Here is a 12,187-nt window from a genome sequence, read left to right as displayed (position 1 = left end):
CTGACACAGACAGAGGTGTCAGCAGAGAGAACTGTGGTCAGACTGGAAAGAACTACACAACTTCCTATGTAGTATACAGCAGCTGATAAGTACTGTAAGGCTTAAGATTTATAAATAGAAGTAATTTACAAATATGAATAACTTTCTGCCACCAGCTGATTTTAAAATATTTGTTTTCCAACAGAGTACCTCTTCAAGTTAGCCCCTGGGAAAGCTGTGTAGCAGTGAATTTGCCTGTAACATTTCTAATAGGGGTTGTAACAACTTTTTAAACCCCCTGAACATCAAATCAGCCAATTCAGTGTGTAACACAGCCATTACGCCACTGCTTTCTTAACAACAAAGATCTGTCAATGCTAAATACATAAATGGCTGCCTTTACAACGCACACCAAAGTTACAAATAGCATTCACTGACATCTTAAGGGAAATGTGGGTTTAGAAGGCAGAGGCCTGGAAAAGCTGGTTAACACCACACATTCAGTGATCATTTGGTTTCATTTGGATTCATCACCAAACTATCTAATAAACTGAAAGAGGTTTTCTTTTTCTTATTAGAACGTGTTCTTTGTACAACTATGAAAAAATATATAACCTTCTATGCAGGAGATTATATTCCAATGAAGTCCTTTACTTGGAATCATTTCCCACAGTGTCCTAGGCATCCTGTGCTCCAGTAACTAAGCTCCGAGAAGGGAAGCTAAGCCCAAATGCCATTATCTCAAATAGAAAACATCTGCAAATTAATAACTCTATATTATAGAACCTGACTTGCTGATCCACATATTCTGGACTTTTTCAACCCAGAATTTTCTGAAATTATGTTGTAATAAACATTATTTTAAACTAGAGAATATAAGCAACTAGGTTTTAAAAGACAAGGGAGAAAAAAATGATGGGGGGCATTTACCATTGTAGGTGTAAGTGAAGCATTTTTCTGCACCTTTTTTTGTGTGCTGTAATGTGTAGGAGAACCAGATTTATTAAATGTTCGCAGAGCATTTGATACATTTTGTGCAGGTCACATTTTCTGACATTTTACTCTTCACATACACTAAAAAGCTAAGTCTGGGCTGGGGTACTTTAGAGACATTTCAGTGGCTTTGCGTCTTTTTTGTGCCTTTTCAGGAAAAGGCACAGTTCATAGAACCCTTCCATATCATGTGTATTGCCAAAATCAGTGGATTGCAACTCAAAATCAGCAGAAATATGTAAACCAAAAGGCACAAAAAATGCGCAAATAAACCCTGCTTGCACCTTTTTTGCGCCTTTTCTAGACACAAAAAAACAGTCTAAAGACAATGATAAATGTCGGCCTATGAGCTTTAGGTTTTTTCCCTAAAATCCTCACATACCATAGAAAATTAAGATAAATACATGATACCTGGTCAAAGCTTCACCCCATTTAGAACAGATTCAGATTCACACAGGCCTGTGACATATGGATGCATTTCTCCATATTATGGCCACAGGTTCTGGCCTCACTGCACTTCTGATCACCCAAAATCACAACTGTTAGATCGGCTCATCAGAGGTTAAAGGGGTACATCTTATCCCCTATCCAAAGGATAGGGGATAAGATGCCTGATCACGGGAGTCCCGCCGCTGGGGACCCCCGTGATCTTGCATGCGGTACCCCGTTTGTAATCAGTCCCTGGAGTGTGTTCGCTCCGGGTCTGATTACCGGCGACCACAGGGCTGGCGGCGTGTGACGTCACGCCTCCGCCCCCGTGTGACGTCACGCTCCGCCCCTCAATGCAATGCGGCTGCTGCTCTATGGGATCAGTATACCAAATAAGTATACCCCTTACCTACCTAAGGTTGAGTTCACATGTTACATTTGTGCTATTTTTCTGTTTTTGTTGTGATTTCCCAAAATATTTTATTGCAATTGCCAAAATCTCTGTTAAAAATGTGTAAGCTTTAGCAATGTTTTGGAAAAACACAGTTACCTGCAGTAAAAACATGAAAAGTCTGTAAAAATGTAACATGTAAACATTGTTTATATTTTCATAAAACACCTCAATTGTGAATATTGGTCTAATTCCTTTCTCCTTATGATAATAGTTTCCTTAAATATTCAAACTGAAGAAAATGCATTAAAACTTCATGTAATGTAAACTGACACTATCCTACTCATGAGTTTTTAGCAGTATAGGATGATAGCGCCAAGCAAAGTAATAGATACATGTATTTATGAGACTCCATCGCCTCTCCCGGCAAAGTCAGATGCTTTATGGGAAATGTAGCCAGCAGTAGAAAATCATTTCAGTGAAAAAACAGATATGGCTGAAAACCCATGCATGACACATCAGCTAAAACAGATGAGCACAATGCATATAAAAGAACCTCTACATTATTCTGTAATAACAGCCTATGCTGCACTATATAAGAAAAAAACATCCCAGAGAATTTACTTTAACAGAAAAAATAAAATAAATGACTGTGGCTGATGATAAAAAGGGAAAAAAATTTCAGTATAAAAATGCATGTTTGAAGTGAATATAGAAAGAGATGCAGACAACCAATTAGGGAGATACAAGTTGAATAGCCTAGACATCGCTGTATGCATGTATGGTGTCAATGTCTGGCAAGGCCGGTTATAAGGTGCGGGGAGCTGGATTATGGTTTTGTCATGCTTTTAATTAGTATTTATTCAGCTGAGTATCAAACATGAGCAAAAAGAGAAGATCTCATTACTAATAATTCAGAGATTATACTTAACAAAGGGGGGCATACACATAGCTTACACTCATCCATAGTGCTAGGAAGCAATAGTTAAAGCAAATATTTACCTCAACATAATGTAACAGTTTTCTTTAGACTTATTCAACAAAGAATGTAATCACTTTGTAATTATACATTACTTATCCTTCAATGATCCTGAGTTTCAGACTGTATTATACTCAAAAGCTGCACTCACTATTCTGCTGGTGGAGTTACTGTGTACATACATTACATTACTGATCCTGAATTAAAGCTTGTATTATACTTCAGAGCTGCACTCACTAGTCTGCCGGTACAGTCACTATGTACACGCTATGTATATAATGGGTGTGGTCTTCCCCACCCATATGGTAAGACCATACCGTACGTAGTTTGCCCCCTTTATGAAGAATCCCCCCTGTAGGTAGAAACCCTGCCTTCCATATTGTCACTAGCAAAGTTTCACCATAAGCGGTTATACTACAATTACTATGGTGCAGTACAACTTATCCCCTATCCAAAGAACAGGGGATAAGTATCTGATTGCAGGGGGTCTGACTGCACCCAGTACTCCTTTATGAAGCCCCTACTTTCATACTGCACCCTGTTCTCTGTAAAAATATAGCTCTAGCACGTCGTTCAGTGTAATGCTGTGGAGGAAGCAGAATGATGTGTGCAGTCAAATGATCCTCCATAGAACGCCATCTTACAGATGGGGAAGCGATCCAGTTAGTAAGGATAAGAATATGCTGTATTGTGAATAGACCATTAAAGGGAAAGTTTTGGATTAAATTATTATTCTGAACACTCCCTGATCTATTATTGATTGATTACCCTACCCTGAGCAGCGCACATCATTTTTAAAGACTGCATAACCCCTTTAGGGTCTATTCACATGTACAGTATTCTGCACAGATTTGAAGCTGTGTTCAGTCAATTAATTTATATTGACATCTGTAGCAGAAAATCCTGTGCATCAAGTCTGCGCAGAATACTGTACGAGTGAATACACCATTAAGGGGATAATTTTGGATGAAAATATAAATTCTATCAGGGCCATGAACAGGTTCAGACTAAACAGTCGCCCCTTCTCCCCAACTTACTTACTGTTCAGTTATTAAGTTACATTGATTTACAACGCATCAAATGTGCATGGTACATCTATCTTTTTTCTTTTGTACATACAGGCGGAATTTATCTAGACCTATCAAGACCATAAAGGAGCTATCATTCTGCCTTTTCAATCTTTTACCTACTACTAAATGATATCGCCTTGCAGCAGTAAGCAGTCAATAGTTTCTATGATATTCAGGCTTTTTAAGGCTGAACACTGACTGCAACATTTGGGGTGATTTATCAAACTGTGAGAGAAAAAGTGGAGTGATTTTTCCACAGCCACCAATCACAGCTCAGCTAACAAGCTCTGGTAAAGTGAAAGCGGAGCTGTGATTGGTTGCTGTAGGAAAATAACTCAATTTTTTCTCTCACAGTTTGATAAATTATGTCCTAAGAAATGAAAACAAGAGCAACCCAGATCACAAAAAAACTTGAAATGTAAGAATGCGTTTTGGTCACACAGAAATAGTTCCAGCATCCAATAAAATTACACTTAATAAATTCCATAGGAGTGAAGCACAGCATAGCCATTGTCATATAGTAATAAGAGTACTTTGCACCAGTGGTAAACTGGCAATCATTTCCCCTAGTATTCAAGTGTTTTAAAGGGATTATTCAGCTTTAGGGTATGTTCACACAGTAGGAAAATGTGCAGAATGTCAGCATGGAAAACACTGTCTGCAGATTGGGAGTGGAAATCCGTTCCACTGAAATGAATAGAGCCAAGTTGTAATAGCACAAACAACCTGCAGACAGGTATGGTGCTGTTTGTGGAAGAAATGATGCCTGTTTTTTTGATTTTTGGATAACCCCTTTAAGGGCTCGTTCACACTGCAAAATCTCAACCTGGCCGAATACTTCGGCGCTAGGGCCGCGGGGCACTGAGCCATCACCATTGAAGGCTATGGTCCGCTCACGGATTCCGCACAAAGAATGAACATGTTCTCTCTTTGCGCGGAACACTTCCTACAAATTCCGCAGTGTGAACGGGTCTCACGTCAAAGTTCACACCGCGGAATAGTGTGAACGTACCCTAAGCCTGAATGCATATAGATATGATCACCGGATTGTTTGTGAGGCCACTTACTTGCATCATTGTAGTCAGCACATCCCTTGTTTACAACAGACAGGGATTTTTAGGGACACCCAATCCGAGCGATCAGTTAATGAACAAGCGATTGGTTGTTCCTAGGCTGATTGAGGAGTCTTACACGGAACAACAATTGGCCTGTTTGGTCAATAATCACCCCATGTAAAAATCCCTTACCTGCTGCTTATATTATGCAAATAAAGTTTTAATTTAAGAAACCTCAGCTGCAACATTTCATTTTTTATGCTTATTGTACAAGCCAGTCAACTCTAACATCTCCGTGGGAACTACAAATATTTTCTACTTAACACTTTGTAATAATGAAAAAGATTAGATGCTGCGGATCTCGCTGTCTTATACGTGCAAACACTTTATAGCAGAGATGTTTTATCACATTTCTTGTATACAAACCACCACCCACAATACCAGAGGTCTCATTTCCACTGTCAGGCATGAGAACATTTATATTATAATAGATAGAGAAAAAAAATAGGTGACAGTTCTACTAGGCTAGGGGTGAAAAGTGAGAGAAAGAAAAGGAGAAAATAAAGAGAATAAGAGTTTCCAATAATAAAACTTCTCTGCTCAGAGGCTTCTGGGTTGTGAGTTGTGAAATTAGCAAATGTGTTCAGTGGTAAATGATGTGTAAGGCGTAAATGTTAACTACACCCCTAATGTAATAAGGGGTGCAGTTTCCAAAATGTAGTCACGTGTGTGTGTGTTCCACTTTAATTCAAGTCAAATTCTCCTTTGCCCTGTATTGCGCCTGCAGAGCACTTTACATCCACTAATGGGGTATTTCCTTACTCAGAAAAAATGGGGTTAACCCCCATAGCAAACCGTTTCCTACTCTGGACAGTTCCTGACACGGACAGAGGCGTCAGCAGAGAGCACTGTGGTCAGACAGAAAAGAACAATACAACTTCCTCTGTAGTATACAGCAGCTGATAAGTACTGGAAAGATTAAGATTTTTAAATAGAAGTAATTTACAAATCTGTCTTACTTTCTGCCACCGGAGTACTCCTTTAATGCCGCACATCAACCAGATGTCTGTCATTAGCCAACCAGCTATGACGTACGCTCAGCTGCTGAGCACGCTTCATATTTCGGGAGTGGGCACAGGGCATATTCACGCAAATGTCCAGTATTGGTCCCAATACCAGTATCCCTACAAATCATCCCCCTCTTTATTAACCTCTGTGCAACATCATTTCCCCTTGATCCCCCCCCCCTTTGCCATTTTATTCCCCCTTCATTACCCTGTGCCATTTCATTCCCCTTTATGCCCCCTGTGCCACATTATTGCCCCCCCCCCACTGATACCTGTACCACTTTATTTCCCTTGTGCCAAATCATCCACCCTTTATTACCCCTTGTGCCGCATAATTTTACCCTCCCCTACTCCTTCTGACCCCTTGTTGCTATAGTATTAGATTACAATGACTGTGTTTGTTTTTAAATACTGTACTGTTAATAAATCATTAACTATTCTTTATTGATTACATTGTTGAGTTTTTCTAAAAATAAAAATAAAATTACAGTGCAAAATTGTTTATAAAATAGCTTTTTTCCATGTTTTATAGGTAATTCCACTCTGGAGTGAGTACAGTACAGTATACGGTCATTTAGAGAGACTTTCTCCAGTAGTGGACCAATAGGAGACACTTTTCTTTTTCCCATAAGTGTCCGCTATTTGAAGAGTCTACTGTATTATTATTATTATTTATATTATTAGCTATATTGTTGTAGATAGGGGGCAATATTATACAACACCTCTTGTGTGGTAGAAGCAGTTACATGTTGATGACCTACAAGCTACAATACAACAGGCAGCACATTATACAGCAGGTGCTCTTTAAGCTTTTTCTGCCTGTGATAATGTATGACAAACTCCCCTTATCCACTTGCACTGATGTTATAGTGCAGAGCGATTGCAATTTTATTGGATGTGACTAAAGTGATTAAGCTAAACACATGGCCAAATGCTTTTGTTTTTTTACAGCTTAAATACATTACTTCTGTGCTTGCATTATAAAATGTTTCTCCTAAGCAATAACACAATCATGCAAAATAAAATGTTGCCCCTAGGTTTCCCGCAGGAGAAGATTTACATAAAACTACATTATCACGAGTTCTACAATAAGTCCTGTGTGAGGAATCTAAAAGGTCTGCACTTACAGCCGAAAGTCAGAAGACAAATCATCCAGCAACAAGCCCATGAGAAGAAGCAGAGACCTAAGGGGTTTGTTTGGCAATTGCAAAAGATTAAAAATTGATCACTAAAATGGGCAAATAATAAGGCTGTATCGTTTTCTAATGTTTATCCAATCATATCCCAAGAAAAATAAAAAAGGTATGTAAACACTTTCATCCTCAGGAGCTCACACTACAATCTCTCCATGTCAAACACAACTTTATAAGATGGCAAGTAATTTATCAAGGTCTTTTAAGTGTAGGAAAAAATCTACAAAGACATGGGGAGAATAAAGACTCTGTTGACACTATCGTCATGGCTATCATTACAATGGAAACTATAACGGGAGTGCTGGACCTGTTAAATAACTTTGCCTGATACAATGGAAACCATAACGGGAGTGCTGGACCTGTTAAATAACTTTGCCTGATACAATGGAAACCATAACGGCATTGCTGGACCTGTTTAATAAATGTGCCTGACAGACCTCACTGGCTATTTTATGGCGTTTGTCAGGTTCCATAACGATGTCTGCCATTTCTATGGGAAAGATAGATGACTGTTTTCAGTAGTTTTTCGGTAAGTAATCCATCTTTATCCTTTCGCTCATGACAGCACCCCTAGAGACACTAGACTAGAAATTAGATTAGGGGAGGACCTGCAAAACTTTGCGGCCAAGAGACAAATCTGATGTGGGATTTAACTGTAAACTATAGTGTTTTAAAAATATATAAATCCTACAAAATAACCACCACCTGTGTGGTATGCTACCCAAAGCACATATAAATACAATTAAAAAAAAGTAGCCATAACAAAACAAAACCAACTAAATATAAATCTTTGTTGGTAAACAAAACAATTTTGAATACATAAACACAAAATGCGTCAAGAAAGTCCTGCAGGAAATGGAGAGGAATAATGGTTCTGAGCAAATAATGTTTTTGCTCAAAAAACTATATATAATGGGAGAGATCAGGCTAAATCCATATGCAGAGATTTAGCCAGACCATTTCCAATATATATATATATATATATATATATATATATATATATTTTTTTTTTTTTTTTTTTTTTATTTTATTTTTTTTTTCATTTTTTTTTTTTCATTCCTCGCACCATTATCCTTTTCTGTCTGACCACAGTGCTCTCTGCTAACATCTCTGTCCAAGTCAGGAACTGTCCAGAGCAGGAGCAAATCCCCATAGCAAACCTCTCCTGCTCTGTGCAGTTCCTGACACGGACAGAGGTGTCAGAAGAGAGCACTGTGGTCAGACAGAAAAATTCAAAAAGAAAATAACTTCATTCGGAGCATACAACAGATGAAGTACTGGAAGGATTAATATTTTTAAACAGAAATAATTTACAAATCTGTTTAACTTTCTGGCACCAGATGATTTAAAAAAAAAAAAATTCCCACTGGAATACTCCTTTAAGTAGCTCAAAAAGGTATGGCAAAAAGACCAGGTAGCTACCTTGCATATTAATTCAAGTGAAGCCTCAGCTTGTACGGAAAAGTACAATGGAGGAGTTTGGTTTTTATAGACATGGGCCAAGGAGATCCAGGTTCTGATATATTTACTGTTTTGAAACAGCGAAAGTCCTTGGTAGAGTCCAAATATTTTAAAAGGCACCGTCTGACATCAGGATTATGAAAGGATTGTTCTCCACCATTTTTGGGGTTTGTACAGAAAGATGGTAGCATAATCTCTTGGGCCTTATGAAATTCAGACACTACTTTTGGAAGAAAAGAAGGCAATGTTTTCATCACTACTCTGTCCTCCAGAATTTAAGTGTAGGGAGGAAAAGCTGAAAGGGCTTGGAGCTCCCCCACCTTCCTAGCTGTGGTTATGACTATAAGAAAACACATTTTTCATGCAGAATGTCATTTTTTTCCCGACATGGCTTCCCTGATCGTACAGACATGAGTTATAAAAAGATTTGTTGCTGTGTCCTTGATGGGATTTGGTTTGACTAGCGGCAAGAAGTATTTTTGAGCAGCTGAGTCTAGAAGAGTATTGAGGGGATGATTAGATTTTTTGAGATTTAGATTTCACCATTAAGAATTTAGAATAGAGGAGAAATCCTGCAGTTGCTGACTTAAGATGACTGCGGACTGGGATATAATCAAGAAGTCATCTAGGTAGAGGATTAAAAGTATATCTCCAAGTCCTTATGAGGGCCGCTACCTCTACCATCACTTTTGTGAAAACCCTTGGGGCTTGAGAGACCCCAAATGGAAGAGCTTGGTACTGCAGGTGTGTCCATCTCCCTTCCATACGACCCTTAGGAACTTCTGATGTAAACTGTGAATAGGTATGTGATCTTGGCATCTTATAGATGCCATCATGCAGTCAGGGTACAAGAGGTGGATTGTTGACCTTAAAGATTCCATCCAAAACTTTTTGTAAAACAGAAATTTGTTCAGAGATTTTAGATTTATGATTACACTAAAAGTTCTATTTGTTTTATTCACCAGGAAGAGAGGAGAAAAAAAATTATCTTCCCTTCTCCTGAGGGGAAACTGGAACTAAACCCTTCTTTAATAAAAGGGATTGTATTTCTGAAGACCTAGCATCTTGTTTTATGGAATCCGCCACTACCCTTGTGGAAAAGAATCTGTCCAGAGCAAGAAAGCTGAACTCTAGAAAAAGCCAGAACTTATTGAATTTAAAATCCAGGGGCTGGGGGAGGATATTATTTCCCCAGGTCTCCACAAACCCGGACAGCCAGCACCAGCCCCAACCCTCTTACCGGAATCATGGCATCATTTCTAAGCATCTTTAGAACTTGAATCCTTATTGGGGTTGAACAAGGAACCTTCCTCCTTGCTAGGAGCTTTAAATTTCTTGTTATCCTGAGGTCTTTGATTTTGTCTCCTACCATGAATGGAGTCAGGAGTTCATTCTTTGAGTGGACACAGAAAATTGAATTTCCGTGCCGGAAAGACCTGACACAGAAATTCTGGCATGTGCACTGAGCTGCAAAATCCCATTGAATTCAACGGGACTTTGCTGCAGCGGAATCACCATGCCGGATTCCAATGCGGAATCGGTCAAGGAAATTCTGCCGTGTGAACATGGGCTAAGCCAAATAGCTCTTCTTGATGAATTAGAGAGGGCAGCTGCAAGGGCAGCAAGCTTAATGGAGTAAACAGAGGTATCAGCTAGAAAGTCAGCAGCTTTAGAAATTACTGAGAGGGAATTTAGAATTTATTCAATTAGAATTTTTTCAACCAGATGGGATTTAAGTTGAGTCAGCAACATCCTAAGATAGCAAACCACATTAGATCTTAGAGAAGCAGTTACTGATTCCCAGGTTATTTTGTTAAAATAATCTGCTTTCCTATCCATTGGATCAGAAAGGGACCACAGGTCTTCAAAGGGTAGCGCTGATTTTTTTCGCCATAGGCGCATATACTGAATCAACACTATCCCAACATCTGGCTTCTTGAGGCTTCCTACCAGAGGACAGGAGACCTGAACTGAGGTGTGGAGAGGTGTGTCCTATGTTTATGTCCTCTTGTTTCCTGTCCTGCGGTAGGTTATATCCTCAGGTTTCCTGTCCTTCACTAGGAGGTCCTCTCCAGGAGTGCTGTCATGAGCAAAGGGGGTAAAAATAGCACAGCATGCTTTGCTTTGTTGGTCATTCTGTCCAATTTGAAAGGAAGAAAAAGACTAGAAATCCTTGTAAATAAAGTCTAACTTCCTGGCCAAATGGGACTTGAATTAAGGGGCCTTGAACAGAACGGAGTAAAAGTTTGCAACAACCAGGTCATCTACTCATAAGCATTAGACCATGGATGCCCTACTCACCACTGATGGGTGACTGATCAAACCCATAACATACATCAGCGTTACATTACTGTTGAAATAAAATTTAATGATTTTTTAATAAAGTGCTAAAAGACAATGCCACAGGGTTGCCTGGCATTACAGTACTGATGCTTACACTTGCATATGGTATTAAAGTCAAAGCTCACCTTATACTGTTTAATTTATCTATAAATTCAAGCTTAAAGGACAACTGCAGCGCAATATACACTTATCCCCTATCTACAAGATAGGGGATAAGTGTTTGATCGCGGGGGGTCCAACCACTGGGACCCCATTCGATCTCCCTCTCATAGTGAGCGCTAAGGCGCGTAGCGTCGACCTAGAGGTCGACGGTGATGCCCCGTCTCCTCCCCGTCCCAATACAGTTCTATGGGGGAGACGTAGAGATGTATGGAGGGGGCGTGCCGGCCGCTACGTCATGCTGCGGCTGGTACGCCCCCTGCACGGGACCCACAGCATAGCCGCGGCTCCTTACAGGAGATCACAGGGGGTCCCAGCGTTCAGACCCCCCGCGATCAAACACTTATCCCCTATCCTGTGGATAGGGGATAAGTGTTAATTACGCTGCAGATGTCCTTTAATAGTTTTGTAACTATATTACATTATCTATCTTGCAGTTGTTGTAATGTACAGTCTTTATCCTGCACAGATAAAATCTCTCCATTCATTGTATTATAATCTATTCACAAGGTGTCAAAAAGTTTTGTTGCTTGTTGTCACCACTAGGGGATGAACTATAAACATATGCATTTTATTCTTTCTGATCTGCATAAAGATCCATCCCTAGTGGTTGCAACAAACATTGAGAAGTCTGAACCAAAGAATTTTGCAGTTTCTAAACATTATTTATAACAGCCTTTTGTAAAGATGAAAGAAGCGATCTGATAGGTTGCTATGGGCAAATGGTCAACTTTTCCTCTAAGCAGGTTTTAATAAATCTCACACAGTAATGTACAAATGGACAACTACCCCATAAATAATTTCTAACATTTCTATTGGTTTCTGATGCAATCAAAAAAAAAGGTGTCTTAAAAAAACTAATGGAATATAAAATTGTAGAACCATGATCAAACTGAACAACAAAACACTCAAAGCTGCAGTATTTTTTTTTCTTTTGTGGTTTGGGCTGTCACTAAGAACACACTGATCTGGAGAATTGAAGCCAAAATAAAAAGAAAAGCCTGAAAACAGTAATAGTGATATTTAAAGAAATTAATTGCCTTTGAGACAAGCCTTGAAGAAAACATA

The 12,187-nt window shown here is 39.1% G+C and overlaps 1 protein-coding gene across 9 annotated transcripts in view; it reads right to left on the bottom strand.

The window, feature by feature from the left end:
- The window catches only part of RAD18 (RAD18 E3 ubiquitin protein ligase), a 577,293-nt gene that overhangs the window by 297,414 nt on the left and 267,692 nt on the right, over positions 1 to 12,187 (bottom strand). The window lies entirely within an intron of this gene.

The sequence above is a fragment of the Hyla sarda genome, chromosome 6 (assembly GCF_029499605.1).
Source record: "Hyla sarda isolate aHylSar1 chromosome 6, aHylSar1.hap1, whole genome shotgun sequence".
NCBI lineage: Eukaryota > Metazoa > Chordata > Amphibia > Anura > Hylidae > Hyla > Hyla sarda.
The sequence above is the reverse complement of the archived record's forward strand: the minus strand, read 5'-3'. Positions and strand labels throughout refer to the sequence as shown.